At 38.7% G+C, this 15,682-nt stretch overlaps 1 long non-coding RNA gene across 1 annotated transcript; it reads left to right on the forward strand.

Annotated features, from left to right (window-relative positions):
• Positions 1–10,459: 10,459 nt before the first annotated feature.
• Positions 10,460–15,466, forward strand: LOC122239288. The gene is made up of 3 exons (XR_006218241.1): positions 10,460–10,504; positions 13,817–13,953; positions 15,031–15,466. It is a non-coding gene; the product is annotated as an uncharacterized LOC122239288 (long non-coding RNA).
• Positions 15,467–15,682: the final 216 nt, after the last annotated feature.

Raw genomic sequence — 15,682 nt, forward strand, 5'->3', positions numbered from 1 at the left:
CCTTTGACATACTGGAGGTTTATCATTAGATAAATGTCCAAGTGATAACATGAAGACTTTCTGCTTTGGTATATTTGACCTTCATATTTCCCTTAGTTGATCATTCACGCAATTCTCAAATGTTTATTGAGCCCTTGATATGTGTGAAGTTTGGCAATTTAGTGGGAAAACACAGAAATGCTCCCTGCCTTCTTGCAATTTACATTAAAGTCAGATTATACTATTTCCCTACTCTTCTGGCCTGTTCATACAGAATTCCAGAGATATCCAAGATATTAAGCTACTAGAACAGGGTATGGAAACCTCCCAGAATGAATGTGTGTCTTTTTGAAGATGAGGAAGAGGATAGCAGGTGACTCTTTTTGTATTCTTTTCTTTTTTTTTGGTTATGGTATTGAAAGAGTTGCGACAGCAGTGAAATATTGCATTGAGATTTTATTGTTCTTACCCAAACCGTATTTACTTATTTTTATTTTTTTAATATGAAATTTATTGTCAAATTTGTTTCCATGCAACACCCAGTGCTCATCCCAATAGGTGCCCTCCTCAATGCCCATCACCCACCCCCCCCTCCCTCCAACCCCCCCATCAGCCCTCAGTTTGTTCTCAGTTTTTAAGAGTCTCTTATGGTTTGGCTCCCTCCCTCTCTAACTTTTTTTTTTTCCCTTCCCCTCCCCCATGGTCCTATGTTAAGTTTCTCAGGATCCACATAAGAGTGAAAACATATGGTATCTGCCTTTCTCTTTATGACTTATTTCACTTAGCATCACACTCTCCAGTTCCATCCACGTTGCTACAAAGGGCCATATTTCATTCTTTTTCATTGCCCTGTAGTACTCCATTGTGTATATAAACCACAATTTCTTTATCCATTCATCAGTTGATGGACATTTAGGCTCTTCCCATAGTTTGGCTATTGTTGAGACTGCTGCTATAAACATCGGGGTACAAGTGCCCGTATGCATCAGTACTCCTGTATCCCTTGGGTAAATTCCTAGCAGTGCTATTGCTGGGTCATAGGGTAGGTCTATTTTTAATTTTCTGAGGAACCTTCACACTGTTCTCCAGAGTGGCTGCACCAATTTGCATCCCCACCAACAGTGCAAGAGGGTTCCCGTTTCTCCACATCCTCTCCAGCATCTATAGTCTCCTGATTTGTTCATTTTGGCCACTCTGACTGGCGTGAGGTGGTATCTGAGTGTGGTTTTGATTTGTATTTCCCTGATGAGGAGCGACGTTAAGCATCTTTTCATGTGCCTGTTGGCCATCTGGGTGTCTTCTTTAGAGAAGTGTCTATTCGTGTTTTCTGCCCATTTCTTCATTGGATTATTTGTTTTTCGTATGTGGAGTTCAAACCGTATTTAGAATGTCTAGTCTGGAACCAGGATATTGTACCCTCTGTAGATTACTAATCTGAATTTTCAGAGTATAAAAACAAACAAACAAATACATTAATATTCAACTTCATCTTAATAATCTGAAAGAATCCAAGTCATGCATACCAAAGTGGGTGGTAATAAGTTTTACCAAGGATCTCCCAACTTTTATGTTGGTGTTGAATCAGTTGCAAGTCCTAGGATTTTAGGACTTCCATTTGTCATGAAACAGGAAAGTAGCTGTGCTTTGAGTGGCTTCTCTATATTCACATGTGGGTAAGAACATTAAATTTGAGAGTTCTTTTCAACTAATTACTGGGCTATAACCATCACCTTCAGTTTGTCTGGATTTTGTGTGTGTGTGTGTGTGTGTGTGTGTCTTTTTATTGGATGGGGACATCATTACTTCTTTCCCTAAAGCAGTTTCTCTTCATCATGAAGTGAATGCAATGAGCTAGTGAGTTCAGTTAGTATTTGCTTATTTATCTGTCTTCATATCTTAGGCCCTTATGGGGCTATTCAACTATCCAGGATTAATAGTTAGAGTGAACCTTGAGTCAGTCAAGGATGGATCTCTATTTGGTGGCTGTCTGTGGTGGTCTTGGTATTCTAGGGAACAAAACAATAATCCTTTATAGGCCATACTTATGGAAAGTATATTGATGGTGTTTTCTTTGATTTCTCCTTTGCTTTCCCACATAGTAGTCTCTCCTTTCATTCTCTATTGGTTGGCATTCTAATGAATGTTACCTTCACAGCCCCTTTGGCAAAAATTTCCTTGTTAAATTAAAGCTTTATTTTCTAGGCTAGCTCTCTGCATTCCCAATGCCAACTCAGAATATCAGTCATCCTTACCCATCCCCTACCCCCCTTTAAATGTCTAAATTAAGCCCCTTGGTCACTTTCTCCCATCATTGCCAGATTTAAAAATCTGTATTTCAGAGGCAGTGACCATAACCTTGACCCAATACTTATTTTAAGAATCAAATTATATTCTGGATATTGGCCTAGCACAATGGCTTGAAGGCCTGTAAGTCAGCCTGTGTTTTTTTTTTTTTTTAATTTTTTTTCCAAGATAACATTTTTATTTATTCATAGCTATTTTTCTTTTTTTTTAATTTTTAAATTTTTTTTAAATTTATTTTTGAGACAGAGAGAGACAGAGCATGAGCAGGGGAGGGGCAGAGAGAGAGAGACACACACACAGAATCCGAAGCAGGCTCTAGGCTCTGAGCTGTCAGCACAGAGCCTGACGCGGGGCTGGAACTCATGGACTGTGAGATCATGACGCGGGGCTGGAACTCACGGATTGTGAGATCATGACCTGAGCTGAAGTCGGATGCTCAACCAACTGAGCCACCCAGGTGCCCCCATAGCTATGTTTCAAAGAAATTTGCTTCATTAAAAAGATTCAAGTCAACAGTTAGAGTCAGTGAGGCAAAAACTAGATCAGTCCTGTGAAGAACCGTTTGCTACACATGTAGTTACGAAAACCTTTAAGGTGAATTTGAAACAGGCAACCAAGTGACAGACTGCACTCCTGTCAGTTGTGTCTAGGAAATGAGATCCACAGGTGGTAGACAGTGAAAAATATTTTCCATCATTAAGCTCTACTTTTCATTTCTAAAATATGCACCCTTAGTGCAAAACAAAATTGTATCTACAAATGAACAATGAACATTTTGATGGACTTTTCATTGCTTTGATGAGCCATACACATACCTTCAATTCTGTATTAATTATATTAATTAATTATTCAGCTTTTAGCATGGGTAATAATTTGACACTTAGACTCAAAATAGCAAGGACTGATGGCCTACCCATGGCTTTGAGGAGTAGAAGCCAATTGGAATAATAGTACAGACTTCTTAATTTTAAAATATGCATATTTCTAATGTGGAAATTTATAATTCTTCAAGAAAAATTAGGTTGTTTCTCTATTCCCTGAAACCTCTTCCCCTTCTCAGTTACTCCCTGCTGCTAATAAGATGCTAGAGCCATATAGCATTGTTCGTAAGGCAGAACGGAGACCTTGGACTAAGCACAGCTCATCCTTCCCCTTCCCTCCTTCCCTCCCCCTCCCCTTTCCTCCTTTCCCCTGCCTCAGTTTTTCTTCTCTCCTTCATACTTAAATAATTCTTGGTGGGGGTCAGAGAGAGAAACAGTACTAAGTGTGTTGATTTCATAGACCCTTAAGCTCCTGGTGGTAAGAGAGTTGGCCTGAATAGAAATAATATTGTCCTAAACAAGCTACTGTGAGGAGAATACATTGACAAGAGGCTGAAATAAAGATTGGAGTAACACAAGATCAGGTGCACGAGGAATATTACTTCCTTATTCTTCCACAGTAAGACAATTTTTTAAAAACCTTCCTTCAGGGGCACCTGGGTGGCCCAGATGGTTGAGTGTCTGACTTCAGTTCAGGTCATGATCTTGCAGTTCAAGGGTTTGAGCCCCGTGTTGGGGTCTGTGCTGACAGCTCAGAGCTTGGAGCCTGCTTCAAGTTCTGTGTGTCCCTCTGTCTCTGTGCCCCTCCCCTGCTTGTGCTCTGTCTCTGTCTCTCTCAAAAATAAATAAACATTAAAAAAAAAAACAACCCTCCTTCAGCTAGGCTGTCTGTCAGGTGCAAGTTTAGGAGAACCTGTGTGTTGCTGTGGCCTGTGTGTGTGTGTGTATTTGTGTGGGTGTGGGTGGGTGTGATGGGTGGCTTAGAGCTCTCAAAGTCACATGTTCGCACAGGAATCTGCTTAGATATCCACTGTCAGGTTTGACCCTTGGTCACTGGTCAACACAAGGAGCTGTGGGCATGTGCGTGACAGGCCCCTTCACTGTCATCAGCTTTCTGCTCTGTGCCATTCTTGGTGTCCAGTAATTACTCTGCCACCTCTGTGACCAACTGGTACATGAGGTGGTCCAAGAGCAATGTCCCCATAGTCCCCTGGCCACTGCCCTCCACCAGAGGGCACTCTTGCGGTGCCAGGAAAGAGGAGCCGGAGATCTTTATGTAATCCACCACCTTTCTTTCCCCATCTCTTGCCCTGTGACTCTCATTTCCTTTAGCTGGGGATAGAGAAAGCCATTCTTTGGACTAAGTGACCTGGTCGGGGGAGGGGTTGCTAACCTGTCTATCTAGCCAGCCTCTTTCCCCACACTCATCTTTGGGTTTTGGCAATCTGCCACACAGCTGATGAGATAGGTGCTGACATGCAACTCTACCAAAAAGTATTATCTTTTATAAATCATTCCTTATTTCTAATTTTGTCTTTAGTCTCTGTTCATTTTTTATTAATTAGACAACACAAGAGTTTGTCTATTGTCTATCCTCTCTTTTTCTGATTTGCCCCACATCAAAAACCCAGTATACATTCGATATCATTGCTGCTGGGTCTTAAAGCAAACATACTATTTCAAGCTTCCTGTTTTTACACTTCCCTGATACTTCTTTGTTTTCCGTACTTAAATTGCTTTTCATCATAAATAGGAAAATATATTTTATCTCTTAGTAGTTTCTCTTCAGATCTATAGAGCAAAAAATATTTTTTCTATTAATATAATAATGCAACTATTGAATTCTATGGAAGATGATGAGACACACATTTTTACTTCCTCTCTGCTGCCGCCTCAGACCTGCTGTGTTTTGTTGATATAACAGCCCCAGTTACTTTTGTACAATTTTTTCTGTTCAGTACTTTTAAACTTGTTTCCTTTAATATCAGTAATTAATTACCACTTCTGCTTTGTTTTATTTACCTAATAACTCTGCTTATGACTTTATAAGGTATGGTTTCATAGAATTTTAACATTTACATGCAGTCCAATGCACAGACCTTAAGTACATGGTTTGATGTGCTTACCAGGTACACGTGCTCACAACAAGCATAACAAACTGCAGAACATCATGTCACGAAGATACCTGGTGTACCTTTCCAATCAGCCTGTACCCCTTCTTCCAAAGACAACCACTATTCTGATTTCTTTAAACATAAGATTAGTTTTGTCTGTAGAACTTAATTAGAATATGTGTCTGGGGCTTTTTTCTCAGAAAGAAGCTTCGTCTATGTAGTATGTCTCAGTAATGCATTGCTTTCCTTTGCCACAAAATAGCCCACACGTGACTAAATCATACTTTGGCAATTCTTCTATTGATGGACATTTGACATTTGGTGTGGTTACCAGTTTTGGGCTATTGTAAATAAAGCCTCTGTGAACATTCACGTCCAAGTCTTTTTATAGACATGTGCTTTCATTTTTTTCTTGGACAAATACCCAAGAATGGAAATGCTTCTTCGTAGGGTAGGCGTATGTTTAACTTTGTGGAAAACTTCTAGCATGATTTTCAAAGTGGTTTTACCATTCCTCCCCTCCCTCTAACGTATAAGGGTCTGCTTGTTTGGCACCCTCACTAACATTTGATTAGGTCAGTCTTTGTAGCCATTCCAATAGGTATGTGTGGCAATATCTCTTTGGTGGACTGAATTTAGCTTTTCCTAGTGACTAAGCATGAGGAGAACTTTTCCATGTGCTTATTGCCCCTTTGTGTATCTTCCTTTGTCAAGTGGCCATTCTTTGGCTCATGATTAAAACTGTACTTTTGTCTTGTATTGAATTGTAAGAATTATTTATATATCTAGATATCAGTCCTTTGTTAGCTATATGTACTGCAAATATTTTCTCTCAGTTGTGGCTTGCTTATTAATTTCTTTTTTTTTTTAATTTTATTGTAACCATGTTTGTTTATTTTTTTTAATTTACATCCAAGTTAGTTAGCATATAGTGGGACAATGATTTCAGGAGTAGATTCCTTAGTGCCCCTTACCCATTTAGCCCATCCGCCCTCCCACAACCCCTCCAGCAACCCTCAGTTTGTTCTCCATATATATGAGTTTCTTCTGTTTTGTCCCCCTCCCTGTTTTTGTATTATTTTGTTTCCCTTCCTTTATGTTCATCTGTTTGTCTCTTAAAGTCCTCATATGAGTGAAGTCATATGGTATTTGTCTTTCTTTGACTAATTTCACTTAGCATAATACCCTCTAGTTCCATCCATGTAGTTGCAAATGGCAAGATTTCATTCTTTTTGATTGCCGAGTAATACTCCATTGCATATATATATACCACATCTTCTTTATCCATTCATCCATCGATGGACATTTGGGCTGTTTCCATACTTTGGCTATTGTTGATAGTGCTGCTATAAACATTGGGGTGCATATGCCCCTTTGAAACTTGCTTATTACTTTCTTAATGATGTCCTTTGATGAACAGAAGTTTTTAATTCTGGTGGAGTCCATTTTTCAATTTTTCTTTTTTTGTCAGTGTTATACATTTATTTATTTATTAATTAATTTATTTAAAAATGTTTATTATTTATTTCTTATAAACAGAGAGAACACACGCATGACCAGGGGAAGAGGCAGAGAGAGAGGGAGAGAAAGAGGATCCCAAGCAAGTTTCAAGCTTTCAGCTTAGAGCCTGATGTGGATGGGGCTCGGTCTCATGATCTGTGAAATCATGATCTGAACCAAAATCAAGAGTCCATCTCTTAATCAATTGAGCCACCCAGATGCCCCAGTGCTATACCTTTATTTAAAAATTTTGTTTTCTGGGGTGCCTGGGTGGCTTGGTTGGTTAAGCATCCAACTCTTGATTTTGGCTCAGGTCATGATCTAAAGATCAATTGTAAGATTGAGCCCTAAGTTGGACTCTAAGTTTCTCTGCCCCTCCCTGGCTTGTTCTCACTCTCTTTCTCTCAAAATAGATAAACATTAAAAAAAATAAAAGATATAAAAATTTTGTTTTCTGCTTTGTTTTATATGTTTTGTTTGTTATTCTTTACTTATAATCTTACAGTCTTTTGATAAGAAAATGTGTGTGGCTTACATTTAACTTAAAAATTGGAAACCTTAGCTTTATTCTTTCCATCTTACATTATTTCCTATTTTTCCTTATTTTTTATTTTTGTGTGTTTGATCAAGTTTTGTGCTTTTTTTAAAAACTAATGTTAGTTTAGAAGTTTCTTGGTACTTAAAGTTTTTTTTTTTTTAATGTTTATTTATTTTTGAAAGAGAGAGAGAGAGAGATGGCGCACGTCGGGGAGGAGAAGAGAGAGAGGGAGACACAGAATCCAAAGCAGGCTCCAAGCCCTGAGCTGTCAGCACAGATCCTGATGCGGGGCTCAAACTCACACATGACCTGATCTGAAGTCGGACGCTTAATTGACTGAGCCCCAGGTGCCTGGTCTTGGTACTTTGTCTTCTACCAATTGCGATCTTGTTATTTCCAATACATGTAATTGAATATATACAAGCATACCTCATTTTATTGTGCTTCTCTTTATTGTGCTTTGAAGATATTTCTACAAATTGAAGTTTTGTAGCAACTCTGCATAGAGCAAGTCAGTAGGCACTATTTTCTAACAGGATTTGCTCACTTTGTGTCTCTGTGTCACATTTTGGTAGTTCTCACGATATTTCAAGCTTTTTCATTATTTTATTTGTAATGGTGATCTGTGATCAGTGATGATGACTCACTGAAAGCTCAGATGATGGTTAGCATTTTTTGTTTTTTGAGAGAGAGAGAGAGAGAGAGAGAGAGAGCGTGCGCGCACGCACAAGTTGGGGAGGAGCAGAGACAGCTAGGGAGACACAGAATCTGAATCTGGCTCCAGGCTCCAGGCTCTGAGCTGTCAGCACAGAGCCTGAAGCAGGGCTCAAACCCTTGAGCTGTGAGATCATGACCTGAGTGGAAGTTGGTTGCTTAACCGACCGAGCCATCCAGGTGCCCTAGTAAAATATTTTTAAATTAAGATCTGAACGTTGTTTTTTAGACAAAATGCTGTTGCACACTTAACAGACTACAATATGGTGTAACCACAACTTTTTTATACACTGAGAGTCTCTGAAATTTATTTGACCTGCGTTATTCTCATATTTGCCCTATTGCAGTGGTCTAGAACTGAATCTGCAATGTCTCCAAGGTATGCTTGTATTTCTCTACTATTATATGAAATAAGTATATTAACCATATCCTTCAGCCAAGGGTATCTACTGCTTCCAATCATTAAGCTGAGACCTAAAGATAACAGGATGATTATATGTCGATATTTACTTGTGCAAGTCCTGGTTTGTTTCTATTTTCCTGGCATAATTCCTATTTGTACCCTTTTAATCTAAAACTGTCCCAGTTTGTACAATAAGTTATATGTGTACAATTAGTGCACAATAAATTAAACTTTTTAGATCATTTTGATCTCTCTGCTCCCCTCCCACATGCACAACCACTAGAATGTCTTTAATTCTCTCCTTACTGCCTCATGGTCCAGCAGTGAAAAGCAGACTCTAGAGTGAGTGGCCAGCTGTGTCATCTTGGTCAAGGTGTTCTCTTTGCCTTAGTTTCCCTGTCTGTAAAGTGGGGATCGTGCTACCATTTTCTTCACAGGGTTGTTGTGATGATTTAATCAGAGTACCTAGAGCAGAGCCCATACAGGTTAATGTGCCATAAAAAATGTTGGTTGTGATTCCCTGCTCCCTCCCAAGTCAAAGGTTTTGCTGAGATAGTTTTTTATTTTTAATTCCACACGATTGTGTCAACTTAGCCATGTGATTCCTGTAGTTCAAGAATTCTAATATGACAAAATTCTAATGATTCTATCATTATATCCATCCAGAGTTCATTGCCTACTGCTGTTTTCTCTCCTTGTCATTGTCCTTATCTTGCCATCTGTTCTGTTCATTTATTTGATTAGAGTCCTTTCCTAAGTGTTTTCCTCATTTGGGTTCTGTGGGTGATGTGCTCTCTGAATACTTTATATATCTATAAATATATTCCTGTCCACTGTCTGGGTATCAGATTCTTTTGCTCTAATCCTTTTCTCTCATTAATAAAGAGATATTATTCTCCTGTTTTCTAGCATCTAAAATTACAGATGAAAAATTTAATGTTTGTTCTGTATTAATTTTCTAAGGCTAGCATGAAGTACCACAGTGTGGGTGGCTGACATAATAGAAATTTATCTTCCCGTAGTCCTGGGGGTTAGAAGCATGATATTAAGGTGTCGTGGTGTTGATTTCTTGTGAGGGCTCTCTCCTTGGCTTTTAGATTGCTGCCTTCTCCCTGTGTCTTGACATGTTTTTCTCCATGTGTGCCTGTGTCTTTGTCCCCTCTTGTAAGGACACCAGTCTTATTGGTTTAGTGCCCACCCTAACGATGTTGTTGAACTTAGTTCCCTCTTTAAAGACACTATGTCTAAATATTGTCCCATTCTGAGTACTGAGTAGGATTTCACCATATGAATTTGGGGTAACAAAAATTCAACCCAAACAATGTTATTCTTTACCTTTTGTAAAGTGGTCTTTCTCCTTCCTTCCATCTCTTTTTTCTTTCTTCCCCCTTTCCCTTCCTCATTATTCTGGAACTCAGCCCCTTTAATTTGCAGACTCGAGTGGAACATTTTTTTCCTTTGCTATTTTTTTGCCAATCCAGCTGTTTTTTCTTTCTGAAACTCCCATTACTTGTCAATCTTTTAAGAATCTTATTTTTCCTTCATTATTCCCATCTCTAAGTATATTTGCCCTAGGTTGTGCGATATTCTTCCAATTGACTTTCTAGGTCACTAATTTAGTTTTCAATAAGGACAATTGTTTCCTTAGATCAATATATTCACTTTGTAAATATGAAAGCCATGTTTTCTAGTTGCAGAATATTTTTATGGTGCTAACATTGACTTATTTAAATGCTATTTCATTGAATTTTTGTTAAACATTTAGCTATATCCTCCAGGAATCTTATCTGCTTTAAAGGTACACAATTGGAAATTTCTTTGTTTTCTTCCACTTTTGAATTGCCGGGTTCCCTTGGGTGCATTGTTAATTTCCTTTGCCTATGCTCTGTTTACCTTGGTGCATGGGTAAAGCTAATGAGTACTTTGAGAAATGACAAGCCCATGGGTGATGGTCAGCACAGCAGCACCTGCTTTTTCCCTGTGGGTCAGGGAGGTAGCAAAAGGTGAGGGATCAGTCCTTTGATGAACACCAGGAGAAAGCTTCCTTGCTCTCTGACTTATTTGGTCACAATGGTCCCAAGTGTCAGAGTGGAGGAGGAATCCAGTTCACCTTCAGACAACAGGGAAATCTGTAAGTTCTCCCAAGATACCACACAGGGCACCCCCTTTCTTCTTTGGATTCTATGAATTTCTTTAGTACAAGCTCTCAGAGAACATGAGGTCCAGACCTTTTTCCACATCTCTTGATTTCCGATTTGCATGATTCCTTTGACTGCGGAAGGAAAACATCCTGTACCTGTGTTATCCTTTGGGACCCCATCAGAACCCCAGGTTGAAATCCCCTTTTCATGCATCTTGATAGTCTCTTGGCTGGTGTTTTTCTCAGGAGAGATAGACTATGGTTGGCTGTAGTTGAGAAAGAAGAGTGGCTGGAACTCATTTTGAAGCCACCACAGGATTGTTGCTAACTGAAAGCTTTCATCTCAACCTGTGGCAAAACTTTCTAGTTTTGTAAAATTAAATTAGAATACTGATTATATATTCTTTTCAATACTTATGAAATAACCTTATATTTTGTAACCATATTTATAACAATTACTTAAACTCAATTCCTTGCATTAATAGTTTTAATGTCAATCATCAGCAGCTGTGCTTCCTGACTTTTAGTGATCTTTTATCATTCTTGAAATCTTTATTTTGGTAAATTTCTTAGACTGATAAATCTGTGGAAATGCAGGAATCATCACAGGTTTTTTTGTTTTGTTTTTTTTTTTTTGTTTTTTGTGAGGCACTGCAAATTTAAAAATGTCATCCTTCCTTTCCTACCTTCCTTTCTCCCTCTCTTTTCATACCTGAATCATAAATTTTTGTGGTTTTAATTCTCGGGTCACAATCTATTGTCCACAACACCTTCTAGGCACCATCCTGCTAGTTTCTGGCCAGGGGCAGATCTAGGTTTTGTGGAATCTGAAAGTTTACATAATTTAAGGTAGCTTCTTTCAGAAAAAGAATACAAAATCAACAATCTAAAAACTAGTTATGAAAGGTCAGATTTGTTTAGAAGGGGACCATGGAACTGTGGGGTCTTGAAGCGTAAACTTTATTAACTACCTGGCTAGTCTGTCTCTGTTTATAAAGGTGTTTAATATCGTGAAGGACAAATGTCAGGCCTGTCTATTTTGGTTCCTTGGTGGTCAGCGTTTCACTCCTGTGCTGAATGCTATTGGGACTTTTTTTTTAATGCTTGAAATTAAAGATTTTCATGGGGGAAAAATCTAGATTTTGGCCTCCTTTTATCAGTGTTATCTGATATCTGGTGAATCTGTAGATTCAGATCTTTTAGCTCAGGAAAGTTTTCTCCCATTATATCTTTGATTTTTTATTTTCTTTCCATGTATTTGTTTTCTTCTCCAGTACATTCTAAGTTGCATGTCTATTCTGTGCCCAAAGCTATAATCTTTCTTGTAGTTTTTATTTCTTAGTTCTTTTCTTTGCATTTGGGCGACAAGTTTGTCTTCTATTTTACTTATTTTATTTCCCTTAGTGTTGACTTACTACTTTTAATACGTTTTCAAATTCTGCTATAATCTTTTATTTTATCAATATTCTATTTTATCTCACTTGGCTCTCATTTTATCACCAGCTGCCTCTCATTCATCTCTGTCTTCATTTCTGCTGAGGATATTCATCTTTTTCCTTTTGTTTTATAGAGTATATATTTTATTTCATTACAAGCAGAAAGTAAGTATTCTTATTTATGCTTCTTAAAATAAATATGTTTCAAACACACATTTTGTCTCTGCATCTTGAGTGCATATTCCCTTCATGTTATGGAATCTTTTTATTTGACATATAATAATATAATATAATATAATATAATATAATATAATATAATAATATATTTAACTCATATTCATAGAATGGTTAAAATTCTATCCAGATATGACATTTTCTTTTAAAAAGTACTATTTATTATTCTACTAGAATGTTGTGAGAATCCTTTTTGTTTTTAACTGTAGGGATGGCTACCAGTTTGGTGATCCATAAGTATGAAAAAAGAGGGAGGGAATTTTCTTTCTTTATTGAGTTTCCCCTACACAGGACTTTTGTGTTTCCATTTCCTTTCTGGTGATGTGCCTGCCACATTAGGCAAGACTAATGCTGCTTAAGAAGTGCCTTAGCGGTGCCTGGGTGGCTCAGTAGGTTGGGCATCTGACTTTTGGTTTTGGCTCAGGTCATGATCTCACAGTTTCGTGAGTTTAGGCTCTGCGCCTGCTTGGGGTTCTCTCTCTCTTCCACTCTCTCTGTCCCTCCCCCCTTTTTGCTGTTCTTTGTCTTTATCAAAATAAATAAAGAAACTTAAAAAAAAAAAGTACCTTTAGTGTTTCTGTTGGCAGTAAATTGGGTGAAGCCTACTTCATAGCTGCCCTAAATGGTACTGAGCTGTGGTGGCTTAAGAAATGCCAAATGAACTTTCCTTATCTTTTCCATGGGTTCCCATGTCTCCTCCCAGCATCTTGCACATCAAGAGTGTTGTTGGGTCTGAGATATCCCCTATTTGTTTTCCTTGGCACCTCACTTACCTCTCATGGAGGTCAAGTGCATGTTTCATTAGTGCAAAATCAGTGAAAATGTTCTTAAACTTTTCTGCATGTGCATGACACATTTTCCTATGTGAATTCAGGCTTTCTATTATTCCTACATCAACTCAAACATTTTGATGAGAACTGCAAAGGGGAAAATAAAGTCCATGCTCGCTTGTTGTTCTAGCTCATGTGCTTACCTCCACGGTACTGCATGTTTGAGAAGTGGCAGACTGGACTTGGTGAGGGCTGACATACTTGCATTGAGGAATGAAATGGAAAGAAAGTGGCATAGATTTGGAAGGAGGTAAAAGTACAAGTTTACGGATGGTTACCATATACCAGCAAAGTGAGTTAGGAACCACCTGCTAGCTTCTGACCCTGGTAATGGAATTAGAACATGATGGTTTGGCACTGAATGTTGCAGCTGACCTAGAAAAATAGCACTCTGTTATGACTTTGCATGGTTAGTTTCAGGTAACTTGTATAAACTACAGTGGCAAATTCTCTCCTTCTACTGAGCAGCTTCTAAATTCAGTGGCCTTCAGGGTGCCTGGGTGGCTCATTCGGTTAAGTAGCCAACTTCGGCTCAGGTCATGATCTCGCGGTCCGTGAGTTCAAACCCTGCATCGGGCTCTGTGCTGATAGCTCAGAGCCTGGAGCCTGTTTCAGATTCTGTGTCTCCCTCTCTCTGACCCTCCCCCATTCATGCTCTGTCTCTCTCTGTCTCAAAAATAAATAAACATTAAAAAAAAAATTTAAATTCAGTGGCTTTCTCTCCGGGGCTGTGACCTTTGGTTGTACACATCTAATTGGGTAGTTGAAAACCTGAATAGTGACAAATATTCTAATTTCTGCAGAGTGCTTCTCTTGTGGGATTGGGCTTAAGGAAAACACTGGCAAATCTGTGATACATATGAAGAAAGGGGTATGATGAAAGGCCTGAAGGAATTTATCAGGGATGTCTAGAAGTATCCCAAGAAAAGGAAAAAGAAAGGTAGGCCACTTTTCTCTTTTTTTTTTCATTGATGAACACAAGAATTAAGATTATGACCCACTGTCTTCTTTTATTCCCATTACAATGGATTTTGAGAATATTTACTTCCAAAGAAAGTTCCGGGTTCTATTCTCAGGTCTTACTCTGGGGAGAATTACACAAACTCTCTAATATCAATGTCTTTGCTGGTAAAATGTGAATAATAATACACACTGGATATATTGAAATAACTGAGGACCCCATGTCTGGCACCTACAGGGCACTTGATAGTACCAGCTGTTATTTTTATCTCTCTTTTATTGCTATATTTACTATTATATTAATAAATTATGGTTATAAATCTTGTCTGCAAACAATGAAAACCAATATTCACCTGGTTTCATATGTATATAAAACTGAAAATTCAGGAATAGAGCAGATTTCAGGAATGGCTGATTCAGGGTTTATACAATGCGACAAAGATGTCCTCCTGACTTTTTCTTGAGATATAATTACTTCATTCTCAGTCTCCATGTGATGGCAAGATTGCATAGGGGATCAGAATATGCCACCCCAAAGTATGTTACTCTGGCAGAAGGATTATTTTGAGCTGAAGGAAATTGAGAAAAAAGCAGATGCAAGGTAAAGTCTCTGCTATGTCTCAGTCTGCCTGAAAACAGATCATAGATTCCACTTATGAAGGTGCTTCTGTCTTCCCTATCCTTCCCCTACCAGGAAGAGGCTAACAGCCTCATCGCTGGCAATGACAGGGCACCAAGAGAGTCCACACAAACAAACCTCACTATCTAGCCCTTATCTACCATTAGTTTTCTCTTATATTTGCCTTCTTACAATTTGCTGCCCCTAGAAGTTCAAAGTCCTTCTCCTTTGTCTTATCACTTTACTTTAAATCTGTCCTCTTTTTTTTTTTTTTTTTTTTTTGTCCAAATGGCATAAAAGCTTCCAAGCCTGGCTGTTTCTTTCGGAATTTTCTCTTCTTTCTGTGAAACCTCCTTACACTGCATAAAACTTTAAACATCAAATAAATGTGCATGCCTTTTCTTTTGTTAATCTGTCTGTTGTCGATTTATTTCACAGACCCAGCTGAAGAATCCAAGAGGGTACAGGAGAATTGTCCTCCTCTGCAATTGTTTAAGCAGTTCCAAGAGTCAGATCATGAGGGAGAGCAGGCGTCGTTGTCCCAGCAGGAGTAGGAATGTGCTGACATTCTGATTGGCCAGCTTGGGTCACTTGCCCATCTTGCACCGTCTTCATATACTGAATTATGCCTGGGGATGGAGCCCTACCTTGACTGTATTGTCTGCCAGTGGGGCAGAGCTGCTGAGAGAAGGGAGACTGGATGGTGGGGAGGCAAGCGACAGATGTGCAATCGGTTAAGAAATGGGATGAGAGAGGAGGATTCTTTCCCCATTGAACATGCTAGTTCATCTTTTACTGTAGGTTTGCAAATAAAGGATGGAAGGATGACTTAATAATGACCTCTAAATGTAAGCAATACTAAAAATCAGGGATAAGGACCTGTCATTTTCCTGGATTTCATTTCTCCATTTAGGACACAACTGACCAATGTGGTGACAGGAGAGCCTAATGAAGAGCTTAGGGAGAGAGTGGGGGCTTTCACTTAATTGGACCATGCCCGGCAATGAAATGGAATAATGCAGCCATCCGCAGAAAACAGGCTGAAAGGACTAGATGAATTTTGACCAGATTTAATTGTGACCAGATTGTG

Source organism: Panthera tigris, chromosome B3, assembly GCF_018350195.1.
Source record: "Panthera tigris isolate Pti1 chromosome B3, P.tigris_Pti1_mat1.1, whole genome shotgun sequence".
Taxonomy (NCBI): Eukaryota; Metazoa; Chordata; class Mammalia; order Carnivora; family Felidae; genus Panthera; species Panthera tigris.